This window comes from Pristiophorus japonicus, chromosome 3 (genome assembly GCF_044704955.1).
Source record: "Pristiophorus japonicus isolate sPriJap1 chromosome 3, sPriJap1.hap1, whole genome shotgun sequence".
Classification (NCBI taxonomy): Eukaryota; Metazoa; Chordata; class Chondrichthyes; family Pristiophoridae; genus Pristiophorus; species Pristiophorus japonicus.
Window position 1 is genome coordinate 121,306,388 of NC_091979.1, and position 15,556 is coordinate 121,321,943.

General features: G+C 42.6%; 1 protein-coding gene across 1 annotated transcript in view; it reads left to right on the plus strand.

Moving 5' to 3' along the window:
- The window catches only part of agps (alkylglycerone phosphate synthase), a 236,199-nt gene that overhangs the window by 403 nt on the left and 220,240 nt on the right, over positions 1–15,556 (plus strand). The window lies entirely within an intron of this gene.

Genomic DNA, 15,556 nt, shown 5'->3' on the forward strand with positions numbered 1-15,556 from the left:
CGGTTATAAAGGGGTGAGCCTTGATTATCGGGATGGGTGGCTGCGCTCAGACTTTGCACTCGGGCCCAGGACGGGCGGCTCGGTTTCTGTGACATGTCTAAATAATAAATGTACAGCTGCTTTCTGCAGACGCTCAGCGTGAAACACTTGCTGATTTGCGAGAGTAGTAATAACGAGCAATCGAGGCATTTGGACAATCACTCGGTTAATTTGTTGCATTGCATAATATTCAGTTACAAATTTTGAAATCGGTTTTGTTGAAGTATTTTTGGTCAACATTTTGAACTGCATAAACGGGAAAGTGACACTTCCATGCCTGTCAGTGCTGGGTTGTAGTGATAGGATGGGGTGATTGGTGGTCTGATGTTTCTTCAGCCTACGTAACTTTTTTTTCTGACATTACGCTGTGACATCTAGTGGTACATTCTCTTTGGGGACTTTGTTTTCTTTAAACAGTAGAGCGCTTCAGATTGCCCCTGGTGTATCTAACCATTGTATCTAACCGCAACTGGAAAATGGCACAAGTGCTTTTCTAAGATGCATATTTCCTACTCAAGATTCAACCAGGAGCTATTTTTTGAAACAACAAAAGTAACAAACTATTAATTGAATGCATCTGGTGAATATGAAAAAAATGAATTTTAACATTAACATCTTGACATTAATAGCCCAGATACAATGACATTAAATTATAAGTAGGAATGATTATAAACACCAGTTTATTGAAGAGTTCTGATATAAACTGCAGGAGTGAAGTTTGAGTAGTTTATGGACCTAATGTGAGCATTGTGCTTAAGATTGTGTATTTGTGTTAATAGATGGAAACTATAGTATGACACACTCTTGCCAGTGAAATTAAAATGTTACTTGTGGCCTCATCACATATTAGCTCAGCAAGAGTCAAATCACAAGCCATTTTATTCTCACTGACAAAAATAGTGCATGTGGCAAGGTTTCTATTTTCATTTTACATATGACTTAATTTGATATATATTTCAAGGCTGCGATGTTATTGCTTGAGGTTCATTCTTGTGAATTATAATTGAATTGTTCATTGCTCTATAATGAAGCACACTAGAATTTTGTTTGTAGGATTAATTCGGCTTTTTTGGCTGTGACTGCTGTCATGGTGGATGTTGGGTCAGTGCTACTTTGTAATTGATGTGTGAAGGATAAAGGATTGTAATATAATGACTGGTAGTTAATGAAATGATACTCCACAGTTGATTGCAAAATGATGCATACATTATAAGATAGTGTAGTATAGGCAACATTTGGCTGACAAGTGAAGGTAGCTAAGTTCATAACTGAACCTCCATAATAAATCACATAATTATGCTCTGGTATGTCAAATCTAGATTCCAGTTTAAATTTTGTACAGAAACAGAAAATGCTGGAAATACTCAGCAGGTCAGGCACCATTAAATTTTATATAGGTATTTCTGCATTATTATTGTTGAATGGATTATGCATCAGGATTAATGATTGTAGTAACATTACTAATTTTTAAAATACATATAGTTTGGTAATCAATTGTGCACTTGGTTCAGTATAAAAAAAAATTTCATGTTAATTGGCATGGTATATATTTCTATTCACTGGCTGAGATGGCATGTTTCCCATAACCTATTTTTCCTGTACTTCATTATGTCCTGTCCACAAAAAGAAGTACAAATCCAATCTGGCGAATTACTGCCCCATTAGCCTACTCTCGATTGTCAGCAAAGTGATTTGAAGGAGTCGTCACAAGTGGCACTTACTTGCCAATAACCTGCTCACCAACGCTCAGTTTGAGTTCCGCCAGAAATACTCTGATGCAGATTTGGTCCAAACATGGACACGAGCTGAAATCCAGAAGTGAAGTGAGAGTGACATCAAGGCAGCATTTGTCCGTGTGGTACCAAGAGGCCCTAGTAAAACTGAAGTCAATGGGGCTGAGGGGAAAACTCTCCAGTGGCTGGAGTCATACATGGTGCAAAGGAAGATGGTTGTGCTCATTGGAGGCCAATCATCTCAGCCCCAGTACATCACTGCACAAGTTCCTCGGGACAGCATCCTTAGCCCAACTATCTTCAGTTGCTTCATCAATGACCATCCCTGTATCATAAAGTCAGAAGTGGGGATGTTCGTTGATTGCACAGTAGCCAATTCTTCATACAATGAAGCAGTCCATGTTCACGTGCAGCAAGATCTGGACAACATCCAGGCTTGGGCTGATAATTGATGAGTAACATTTGCATCACGCACTGACCATCTCCAGTAAGAGAGCATGACCACCTCCCTTTCTCAATCAATGGCATTGCCGCTGCTGAGTCCCCCACCATAACCCTGGGTTCACCATTGACCAGACACTTCACCAACCACACAAATGCTACTAGAGTATGTCAGAGGCCTGCGGCAAGTGGCTCACCTCAACTCTCCAAAGCCTCTCTACCACTTACAAGGCACAGGTCAGGTGTGTGATGGATAGGTGCAACTCCAACAACACTCGAAGTTTGACACGCTCTAGGACAAAATAGTCTGTTTTATCGGCACCCTTTCCACTGGATGAAACATCCACTTCCAAGACTATTGGAGTACCATGGCAGCATATGTGTACTATCTTCAGGGTGCACTGCAGCAACTCACCAAGGCTTCTATGGCAGCACTTCTCAAACCCAGAAATTCCACCAACTAGAAGGAGAAGCCAACAGGTTCATGGAAACACCATCACTTCCACGCTCCCCTCCAAGTCATACACCATCCGGACTTGAATATATAGTGCCGTTCCTTCATTGTCACTGGGTCAAAATCTTGGCGCATCCTACCTAACAGCACTGTGGGAGTACCTTCACCACATGGACTGCAGTGGTTCAAGGCACAACTCATGATCACCTTCTCAAGGGCACCTATAAATGCTGGCCACGTCCTGACACACAAAAATATATAACTACTTTATTAACCAGTTATAATTTTTCTGTGCAATGATTTAAGAAAAACATTTCCTGTTAACAGGTTAAAGTATGTTTTGTGTATACTTGCAATGAGCAATATAAATGCTCACTAGTTTATAAAGATGTATTAACTTCTGTGTTGCCAGTACATTTCATGTCAATATATGATTTTTTTGGAAAACAATAGTTTGACAAATAATTACTTTTAATGTATTTTCTGCTTGGGCAATGGGATCATGAAATATTATGTGGAATAGTATCTTATTTATTCTGGTCTTTGATACATTTTTTCAGCTCTATACATTTAAAAGATGAAACGTTAAGGAATTACTGATTCGCAGTCACATATGGTTTGTGCAGAGTGGCTTCCTCTACTCACTGTTTTATTGATGACTTGTAGTAAATAGATACACAAAGTAAAGGTTTTAAGTTACTAGATAGTTACTGGGAGTGGGGACTGAATAGATCATGTTAGTCAAGCTTCCTAGAATATAAGGAAGGTTCTTGGCTGTGGTGCTCAAGTTCGATGGGAAAACACCACAAAGGAGAAGCTTAAATAAGCTAGTTTTCCATTTTGCAAATATACACTTGTATATGTGCAGTATTCTGTATATAGGTGATCAAAGTGAAATTTCCTTAAGGCCTTGAATTTTAAAAATCATCATATGTTTTTCTGTGAGCATGGTTTAGTGAAATAGCAGACCTGACAAGTTGTTGTGAGGGAGAAGAGATAAATATTATGCACTTGATAGTACAAATAGAGACTAATAGCTGGGTATATTTAACATTTGTCTTTAGTTGCACTTCCATTTTTCTTCTTTTTCTCCATTACTCGCCATGTGATAGACCTGTTTCATTACATTGCCCAATCAGCAAATGATGTTTAATCTTCTGTAATTTCTGCCTTGATCACTGGTTTACTATTCATTCTACCAAATATGTTCTGTGCAATATTACATTTCCTTTGTGGGAATTTTTTTCTTGCACCTATGGCCTTGGTCATTTTCCCTTATTATCTTATTTACTCCCATACTTAAAACAGTCATCGGACTTGACGAACATAGAGAAGTCTATTTGACTGTAGGTTCTTGGGTGTACAACCTGGCATGATCTTGCTCGTGCAACCTGGCATGATCCTATCCGTTTCCTATTGTCAGTGACCTTACTGTTCAAAATAATACCTCGATGAGGTGAAATATTCACTGTGAGCTTATTTCTCCCTCAATAAACATTTGGACCTGTTGCTTCACTCATTACACTGGTGTTAGCCTTGGCTCAGTAATAGCATTCTTGCTTCAGAGTTAGAAGTTTGTGGGTTCAAGCCCCACTCCAAAGACTTGAACATGTAATTCAGACTAACACTTCAGTGCAGTACTGAGGGAATTAAACATTCACTTCTCCGGTAGATGTGAAATAACCCATGGCACTATTCATTATACTTCTGGTGTCTTGGCCAATATTTATCCTTCAGCCAATATCACTAAAACAGGTTATCTGGTCATGTATCTCATTTGTTGTTTGTGGGACCTTGCAAATTGGCTACTGTGTTTTCCGAGATTACAACAATGATTGCACTTCAAAATGGACTGTAAAGCGCTTTGGGATGTCTGGAGGTTATGAAAGGCACTATATAAATGGCACTTCTCTCTCTTATTTAACCATGGTAAGTGTCTGAATTTGGAGAAGTTGTCTCAGTACCTCTTCCTAATTTATTTTGGAAGTTGGATGAGGCCTTTGCTGAAGCACAGGGCTTTTACGGAACTTTTTAAAAAAGACTTCCAGAAGCTTCGGGTTATCACATACCTTAAATTATTCTGTATGATACAAAATATACTGGTGAATTCAATGCAATAAGCATATGTATGTATTTAAAAAAAAAAACAATTATTGGACACGTTGATTTGGAGGATCAGTAGGACTGCAGAAACGTATCCATCAGTAACATTTTCCTCGAGGCCTGCCATTATTTTTGGGGTCTAGAATGGCTAGTTGTTCAGCTGGGCATTTATATATAGTTTTGCATCGTATTTCATGCTTTTCAACTTTTTTCATTTTTTTTACTGTTTTGTCTGTTTGCTCGTGTGCACTGTTTCTTTTGACTGTCCTGATTTTGCATGCTGCGTTTCAAATTCAATTGTTTAACTTTTACTTTTCCCTTTCTTTAGTTATTTTGATGTAATAATAAAACCCTATGATTTGTTTTGTGACTTTTAAAAATTAGAATGGAATATTTGTATAGGCTGCACGATATTTATAATTTTTAACAATGAATGTGCCTTTTTTCCTGTTGAAATCGGTTCCAATTGTGCAAAGATGTTTTATAAATATGTTAAGAGCAAGAGGATAACTAAAGAAAGGGTAGGGCCTATTCGAGACCATGAGGATAATCTGTGTGTGGAGGCGGAAGATGTGGGTATGGTTCTTAATGAATACTTTGTGTCTGTTTTCACAAAGAAAAGGGGCAAGGCAGATACTGCTATCGAGAAGGAGTGTGAAATTCTGGATGAAATAAACATAGTGAGAGAGGAGGTATTAAGGGGTTTAGCAGCTTTGAAAATGAATACATTCCCAGGCCTGGATGAAATGTATCCCAGGCTGTTAAGCGAAACAAAAGAGGAAATAGCAAAGGCATTGACCATCATTTTCCAGTCCTCTCTGGCTGCAGGTGTGGTGCCGGAGGACTGGAGGACTGCTAATGTGGTACCTTTGTTTAAGAAGAGAGAAAGGGATAGACCGAGTAATTACAGGCCAGTCAGCCTAACCTCAGTTGTGAGAAAATTATTGGAAAAAATCCTGACAGACAGGATAACTCTACATTTAGAAAGACATGGGTTAATCAGGGACAGTCAGCACGGATTTGTAAAGGGAAGGTTGTGTCTGACTAACTTGATTGAATTTTTCGAGGAGGTAACCAGGAGGGACAATGAGGGCAGTGCGTATGATGTAGTGTATATGGATTTTAGCAAAGCTTTCGATAAGGTCCCACATGGCAGACTGGTCACAAAAGTAAAAGCCTATGGGATCCAGGACAAAGTGGCAAGTTGGATCCAAAATTGGCTCGGAGGCAGGAAGCAAATGATGGGTGTTTTTGTGATATTTCCAGTGGGGTTCCGCAGGGCTCAGTGCTAGCTCCCTTGCTTTTTGTAGTATACATCAATGATCTAGACTTGAATATAGGGGTTATGATTAAGAAGTTTGCAGATGATACAAAAATAGGCTTTGTGGTTGATAATGAAAAAGAAAGCTGCGGACTGTAGGAAGATATCAATCAACTGGTCAGGTGGGCAAATGGAATTTTATTCAGGGAAGTGTGAGGTAATGCATTTGGGGAGGGCTAACAAGGAAAGGAATACACATTAAATGATAGGACATTGAAAAGTGTAGAAGAATAAAGGGACCTGGGAGTGCATGTCCACAGATCCCTGAAGGAAGCAGGCCAGGTGGATAAGGTGGTTAAGAAGGAATACGGAATACTTGCCTTTATTAGCCAAGGCATAGAATATAAGAGCAGGTGGATTATGCTTGAACTGTATAAAACACTGGTTAGGCCACAGCTGGAGTACTGCGTGCAGTTCTGGTCACCGCTTTACAGGAAGTATGTGATTGTACCTTCTCCAGTGCAGAGGAGATTTATGAGTATGTTGCCGGGAGTGGAGAATTTTAGCTATGAGGACAGATTGGATAGGCTGGGTTTGATTTCCTTGGAACATAGGGGGCTGAGGGGAGACCTCATTGAGGTGTATAAAACTATGAGGGGCCTAGATATAGTGGATAGAAAGGGCTTATTTCCCTTAGCAGAGGGGTCAACAACCAGGGGGCATAAATTTAAAGTAATTGGTTTAGAGGGGATTTGAGGGGAAATTTCTTCATTCAGAGGGTTGTGGAACTCATTGCCTGAAAGGGTGGTAGAGGCAGAAACCCTCACCACATTTTAAAAAGTACTTGGATGTGCACTTGAAGTGGCGTAACCTGCAGGGTTACGGACCTAGAGCTGGAAAGTGGGATTAGGCTGGATAGCCTCTTGTTGGCTGGCGCGGACACGATGGGCCGAAATGGCCTCCTTCCGTGTTGCAAACTTCTCTGTTTCTATGTGTGGCGTTTGGCCTTACTCGAGTGATCTTTCAAGCCTGCACTCTTTCATTCCTTCATAATATTTCTCCGTTTTGCTTTCAAGTTGTCTTCAATTTGTATTTTTTTCCTTCATCATTTTCAGCAACTTGTAAGATTTTAAATTTCAGTTTAATAATTTATGAATGCATGAATACATTGTGTATTAATGGTTAATGCTCCTGTCATTCTAAAACAGCCTATCCCCTGACTCACCATGAGCAACATTATAAAAGAGCCATTAGTTGTTAACATAAATTAGGTTTTCTAACATTGTTGATGTGTCACATTGGTAGATTAGTATGCAGAATGGATCTATGCCAGCTTATCAAGTTTCTTTTCTCAATGATCTCCTTTGCTACTCCTTTTGTGAAGGATATAACAGTTAATGTCTCTTGTGTTCTAAGACCCTGGCAACATTGCACTAAATCATTTTGGAGATAGTTGCGAAAATACTAGTTGTCTAAGCTGACTTTGTAAAAGCACAGTGTGGATTGCTATCCTGGTGCTCTTTTTCATGGCCTCCCCAAACCTGGTGCTATAAATCTGAACTGCAGTGGAAATTTGAGCATAACCAAAGGCCTTCATTTACATTCAACTTTACCCACACTATTGTGATAGTAAATATACTATATGGAGTAACTGACTTGAGACAAGCGCGAGAGTATTGTCGTTAGTATTGCCCTTTCAAAATCAATATTTCCTCCTCTCTTTGGACTACTGATATCTTTGGGTGAAAGTGGCTTGGGTTTAATAATGGAAGGAAGGGGTCTTTCACAACTAAAATGATGTATTCGGGTAAATCTCCAGGATTAGCTACAAACTGTCCCTGCTGATATTGCGCTCTGTCAAATTGGGGATCACAAATTTGTCCAAGACCGTTCCTTTATTTTTAGATCATCAGCATAACTTGTTTAAAGTTTTATTTTAAAATGGATAGTTTTCCTTTCATTACAGCATGTTTTTTCAATAAACCAGTGATGATGAAAACTCCCCTTTTTAAAGTTTTAATTGCCCAAATTGCTATTAATCAAAAGAAGAGATGTATGGTCCTCAGAAGTAGACTAACCTGTGTTTGACTTGGTTTCCATTCATGCTCCTGTGATAAAATATAGAATAATGCATATCGTGATCAGGCTTTCAAGACAGGAGTTAAGGGAATTCAGATGACTCAATAAACCATAAGAGAGATTTAATGATTTGTGAATGTCGTTTGACTTTTTTTTTCTCCTCCCTTTCATGCACACCAAACAAAAAAATTGAATGCGGCTTTATAACTCGCAAGCATAGAAAATAGGTGCAGGAGTAGGCCATTCGGCCTTTGGAGCCTGCACCACCATTCAATATGATCATGGCTGATCATTCACCTCAGTACCCCTTTCCTGCATTCTCTCCATACCCCTTGATCCCTTTAGCCATAAGGGCCATATCTAACTCCCTCTTGAATATATCCAACAAACTGGCATCAACAGCTCTCTGCAGTAGAGAATTCCACAGGTTAACAACACTGAGTGAAGAAGTTTCTCCTCATCTCGGTCCTAAATGGCTTACCCCTTATCCTTAGACTGTGACCCCTGGTTCTGGACTTCCCCAACATCGGGGACATTCTTCCTGCATCTAACCTGTCCAGTCCCGTCAGAATGTTATATATTTCTATGAGATCCCCTCTCATCCTTTTAAACTCCAGTGAATACAGGCCCAGTCGATCCAGTCTCTCCTCATATGTCAGTCCTGCCATCCCGGGAATCAGTCTGGTGAGCCTTCGCTGCACTCCCTCAATAGCAAGAACGTTCTTCCTCAGATTAGAAGACCAAAACTGAACACAGTATTCCAGGTGAGGCCTCACCAAGGCCCTGTACAACTGCAGTAAGACCTCCCTGCTCCTATACTCAAATCCCCGAGCTATGAAGGCTAACATGCCATTTGCCTTCGTCACCCTCTGCTGTACCTGCGTGCCAACTTTCAAAGACTGATGTACCATGACACCCAGGTCTCGTTGACCCTCCCCTTTTCCTAATCTCGTTAAAAACAAATATGTTCTAAGACCCTGGCAACATTGCACCAAATCATTTTGGCGATAGTTGCGAAAATACTAGTTGTCTGAGCTGACTTTGTAAAAGCACAGTGTGGATTCCTGGTGCTCTCTTATATGGCCTTCCCAAATCTTTGTACTGTTTAATCAATGGCTGCAGGTTAGCAACTTGAGGTGGCCTGCTGTACATTCCCTTCTCTGCACCACTATCAGCAGCAGAACCTTCAGTCATCATGGCCCCAAGTTTCGACATGATTTGCTCCTGATTTTTAGGAGCAACTGGTGTCGAACGGAGTATCTTAGAAATCGGAATTCTCGCCATTTAGTTTGCTCCAGTTCTAGTCAGTTAGAACAGTTTCTCTTTGGAACAGAATTTTTTTTTCAAAAGAGAGCGTGTCCGGCCACTTACACCTGTTTTCAAAGTTTCGTCAGTGAAAACTTACTCCAAACTAACTTGGAATGGAGTAAGTGAAGATTTTTGTACGCTCGAAAAAACCTTGTCTACACTTTAGAAAATCAGGCGTAGGTTACAAATCAGGCGTAGGGAATTGGGGGGGTGGGGTTTAAAGGGAAGTTTACAACCATTAAACACTTCAGTTTTACAAATAAAGAGCCATCATCAATAATAAATGATAAAAACATCAATAAATCAACCAATAAATCAATCAAAAAAAATTAATAAATCATTTAAAAAAAAAAATCAATAAATAAAATATTTTCTACTTACCGACTGCAGCACCGGGAGCCCTCCAACAGTGTGCTGGGATGCACCCCCCCCCCCCCCCCCCAGTGTGTCTCTGTCAGTGTCTCTATCTCTCTGTCTGTGTGTGTGTCTCATTCTCTGTCTGTCAGTGTCTGTGTTTCTGACAGTGAGGGGGGGAGCAGAGGGAGGGAAGGAGAAGGGGGTGAAAGGAGAAGGGGGAGGGAGGCTGAACGGGCCGGGCCCGAGATTTCAGGCAGGGCCTGTCCCCAGCACCAGATTTACAGGTAGGTGGCGTTGGGTTGAGGGGAGCGCGGGTCCGGGGGGGGGGGAGGGAGGGAGGGAGGAGGAGTGGGAGGGAGGGAGGTCGGTTCGGGTTGGGGAGAGGGAGGTCAGGGGTCGGGTCCAGTCAGCGGGGGGAGCGGGAGTTGGGTCCGGTCCGGAGGCGGGGGGGAAGCGGGAGTCAGGTCCGGTCCGGGGGGGGGGGGGGGGGAGGGGGAGGAGCAGGATTCGGGTCGGGTCCAGGGGTGGGGGGGGCGGAGGTGCAGGATTCGGGTTGGGTCCGGTGCGCGGGGGGTGGGGGGGAGGAGGAGGAGTCGGGTCGGGAGGAAGCAGTAGCTGGCCGTGGGAGGAGCCTTATTCACGCAGCCCCAGTGAGGCCATTCAGCCAGGGCTAGGGGCTGCGTGCTTCGGGCCCCTCCCACACAGTTTTGGGCGCCTGGAGCGACTGCACATGCGCGCCCACTGTAGCACGCATGTGCAGAGGTCCCGGCACTGTTTTCAGCGCAGGGACCTGGCTCCGCCTCCTACAGCTCCTGCTGCGCTGCGCCGAGCTGCAAACGACCTGCAGGGAGCTGGAGAATCTGGAAGTTTTTTTTAGGCGCACTTTGTGGCGCGAAAAACGGGCGTCCAGGTCGGGACTGCGCCGTTCTAGGCGCGGCTCGAAACTTGGGCCCCATGTCTCAACATTCTGAAGTTCCTCTCCTAAACCTTTCCACATTGCTGCATCTCAATTGTCTGATTATCTCCCCTAACTTGTCTAACACAGTGTCCATTCCCACCACCCTCATTTTGAAACACTTTGGGGTGTTTTGCAAAATTGTTACATTTTTTGTTTAACAAGCAGATAATTGCTAAATTTGCAGATGACACAAAGCTAATGCAGGTGGTAGACTTCAACGGTGAACAGGATAAGCTACAGAAGGATTTGAATATACTTGTGAATCGGCAGATGGATAGTAGATTAAATTCAATGTAGAGAAATGCAAAGTGCTTCACATGGGAACAGAAAATTTATGAATGGACTATTACTTGAACGGAGAGAAAATAATCTGCATGGAAAACGCAAGATTTGGGGGTCCTGAAGCTATCGCAACAATGCTAGGTGTCAGTGAATAAAGCAAATCAGATGTTGGGTTGTATTAAAAGGTCAATATTGCGCCAAAATAGTGAGGTAATCCTGCCACTTTTTAAATCATTCGTGCAACTGCACTTGGAATACTGTGTACAGTTCTGGTCGCCACAGTACTAAAAGGTTAGGGCAGCTTTTGAAAGTACAGGTTGAACCTCCCTTATCCGGAACCACCCCTCATCCAGAACCATTCCTGACCATTGAGTGGCGCATGCGCAGAACTCCGACATGAACAAATTTAAGTCCTTCCTCGCTGCCGACTCACGCAATCGCTGGCCTGACCCCGCGATCCACCACCCCACCCTCCCCCATGATCTCTCTGCCGCACTCCCAACCCCAAGCCAGCCAGACCTGCTATTCCCTTGCTCAGTACCATCCAATTTAACGGGACCACTCCTCCTCCGGAACCATCCCTTATCCAGAGTAGGCCAGGTCCCGCGGGTTCCAGATAAGGGAGGTTCAATCTATATACAGAAGAGAGCAACCAGAATGATTGAGAGGATGGAGGAAAAGCATAGGTTGAGAGATGGTGGGTACGGTAGCAAAGAGGCCTGGACTAAGGATCTGGAGACATGAGTTCAAATCCCACCATGGCAACTGGGGAATTTAAATTCTATTAAATAAATCAGGAATAAAAGTTAGTGTCGGTATTGGTGATCATGAAACTACCGGACTGTCGTAAAACCATAGTAATGTGGTTGACTTTTAACTGCCTAGCAAGCCACTCAGTTGTAGTCAAGGTGGCGGCTCACCGCCACCGTCTTGAGGGCAATTGGGGATGGGCAGTAAATAGGGATGGGAAAATAATCGGGACGCCCACATCCTGTGAATCAATAAATAAATGATTGCTGTAAGAATTCTATAGAGACTAAATAATGGGGCAAAAATTGCGGTTTAGAGGCGTCCCGCGGGCGGATGCCTTTGACCGAAAAAAATTCCGAATGTACCTGGTGGTCCCACTCCAACGAACACTTCGGGTCCGAGGCCTAGCTGCGCAGCCCAGCACAGAGGCCTATGCATCCCATGAGTGTAAGTGCTTCCTGGGATCACATGGGCCTGGACCACTAATCATAATGTAGTAGTTTTATTCATACAATGAGAATACCCCAAACACAAACATAAAATTTTTTTTTAAGTGAAGTGTTTTTTATTTAATCGAAAATGCATTAAATTAAATGTTTTAGAGAAAAACGTATTTTTTGGAAATTTAAAAACTTGTTTTTATTCGTGTTAAAAATAAACTTGCCTTCATAGACAGGGTTTTTAATATAAAAATAAGTAATACATTTTTTTCCTATCTATTAAACTCTTATGCTGGTAAAAGCAAGCCTTGCGCCTATTTTTAACCAGGCGTAAGAGTTTGCAGGACATTCACTGAGCAAATAGCCCAACTCTCCGCCCCGCACGGGCCCTTCTCCTGGGGAATGTGTACGATCTGTTTTGACAGATCGCAAGTGCCGGGTTCAAGCACACGCGCTTCGCGTGCCTAAACCCAGAACTTGCGGGATCTTTTCGAGCACATACACACCCGGAGAGGCCGCAATTTCAGGGCCAATGTAGACCATGGCCAGCTGTTTCACCTTGTCCAGAACAGTAGAACCAGAGGGCATGGCCTGCCTTTCAAAGGGGTAAATTCAAAACTCGTCTGTGGAAACATTTCAGGGAGCAAGTGGTCAATTTATGAAACAGGCTCCCAAGGGAGATGGTGGAAGCTGATAGTATTGATTCATTCAAATGCAAATTAGATAGATTTTGTTTCAGAAAATAATATTCTGGGATAGAGTATATAGTAGTAATAGTCTCGTATCATGAGTAATTTGAGACATGACATATGGCAAGTGTAATGTGCTTGGAAGCAATGGGTAAGATTCCCAAAGCTTTCCACCACTGGGGTTTTCCTCGTTTCATATCCGGGCCTGTGGTAGACTGATTTATCAGAGTAATCAATTTCTATCAGTGAACAACTCAATTATCGTATCATGCAACAACCAGGATGGTAAAAGGTGAACTAGATGGTTCTTAGTCTTTTTCTCTTAGAAATTCCAATGTTCCCAAGTGAGTTAATGAATACAAGCAGCACCTGTTCATTGAAATTGGCAATCTTAATGCACAAACTAATTTGACAAGGTTTCGGGGAGTATTGTGTGCTAATTAATAGCAGATGATGTAGCATTGTTTGGCCAGTTTCTTCACGATTGAAAGTGCAATTGCTTGAACCTCCTGTGATAAGCTGCAAAACCTGTAATCAATGCACCTTATTCAGGAGAAAGTGTGATCACAGTTGTACGGGGAGTTGAATTTGCAGAGCGTAAACTTCAGTGTGTTTACAGTTGCAGAGTTGAATGTTGTAATGTTGCAGTACAGTGTAGACTTGGTCAAACTGGATATTTTAAAAATTGATTCTAGTTAGTTTCACTTTAAACACTATGAAGAATAAACTTGACAGTTGAATAATTACCCATTTTTAAAATTGGAGTTCATCTACATCTGATTTTTTAAAAATTTGTTTACAGTATGTGGGTGTCGCTGGCTAGGCTGGCATTTATTGCTCATCCCCTAATTGCTCTTGAGAAGGTCGTGCTGAGCCACTTTGAATCACTGCAGTCCTATGGTGTGTTACTCTCAGTCTTTGCAACTTTGTTGCAGAGGTTTGGTACAACTGAATGGCTTGCTAGGCCATTTCAGAGGGCAGTTAAGAGTCAACGACATTACTGTGGGTCTGGAGTCACGTATAGGCCAAACCGAGTAAGGACAGCAGGTTTCCTTTCCTAAAGGACATCAATGAAACAGTTGGGTCTTTACGACAATCTAGTAGTTTCATGGGGGTCAAGTTTCGGCCTGAGTTGCTCCTATTTTTTTGGAGCAACTGGTTTAGAAAGGAGTATCTTAGAAATTGCAATTCTCGGCATTTAGTTTGCTCCAGTTCTAGTCAGTTAGAACAGTTTCATTTTGCAACAGATTTTTTTTTCAAAAGGGTGTGTGTCCGGCCACTTATGCCTGTTTTGAAAGTTTAGGCAGTGAAAACTTACTCCAAACTAACTTAGAATGGAGTAAGTGCAGATTTTTGTACGCTCAGAAAAACCTTGCCTACATTTTACAAATCAGGCGTAGGTTACAAATCAGGCGTAGGGAATGAGGTGGGGTGGTGGCGAAGGGAAGTAATTAAATTCTACAAACATTGAACAGTCTTACTTGTACAAATAAAGAGCCATCCTGACTAAAAAAATTATAAACAAAGCAAAGACAAAATATTGAATATTCCTACCTGTGTGAAGCAGCAGCAGCCTTCGAGCTGCGGTGCTTCAGGAAGGCCTTCCTTCCATGTCGGAGACAGGGGCGGCGTCAGTGGCTCGATGGCAGCCGAAGACACAGCAAGCAAGCAACCTTCGAGCTGCGAGGGAAGCTGAGGCCATTCGGCCACGGGATGGGGCGGCGGCAGTGGCTGACGGCGGCCGAAGACACAGCAAGCAGCCTTCGAGCTGCGAGGGAGACTGAGGCCATTGGGACAGGGAGAGGCAGCCAGATAGCCAGTTTGAAACTTAAATTTGAAGAATGGGTGCTGCATTGTCAACATCACGGATTATGCAATGGTTCATCATCAATTCACTGCATAGGAGAGAATTGATTAGAGCTCACTGCACCAGAAACGTCATAGCCCGCAAGTTGATGGGCAGGAGACCTTACCCACGTCGACAATATCGAGCCAGGCGCTTGTTCCTGGACATGAGCGAGGCTGATTGTGTCAAAAGGCTGAGTTTCCGCAGAGAAGTTGTCGTTGAGATCTGAAGTATAATGTGGATAAATGTGAGGTTATCCACTTTGGTGGTAAAAACAGAGAGACAGACTATTATCTGAATGGTGACAGATTAGGAAAAGGGAAGGTGCAACGAGACCTGGGTGTCATGGTACATCAGTCATTGAAGGTTGGCATGCAGGTACAGCAGGCGGTTAAGAAAGCAAATGGCATGTTGGCCTTCATAGCGAGGGGATTTGAATACAGGGGCAGGGAGGTGTTGCTACAGTTGTACAGGGCCTTGGTGAGGCCACACCTGGAGTATTGTGTACAGTTTTGGTCTCCTAACTTGAGGAAGGACATTCTTGCTATTGAGGGAGTGCAGCGAAGGTTCACCAGACTGATTCCCGGGATGGCGGGACTGACCTATCAAGAAAGATTGGATCAATTGGGCTTGTATTCACTGGAGTTCAGAAGAATGAGAGGGGACCTCATAGAAACGTTTAAAATTCTGACGGGTTTAGACAGGTTAGATGCAGAAAGAATGTTCCCAATGTTGGGGAAGTCCATAACCAGGGGTCACAGTCTGAGGATAAGGGGTAAGCCATTTAGGACCGAGATGAGGAGAAACTTCTTCACC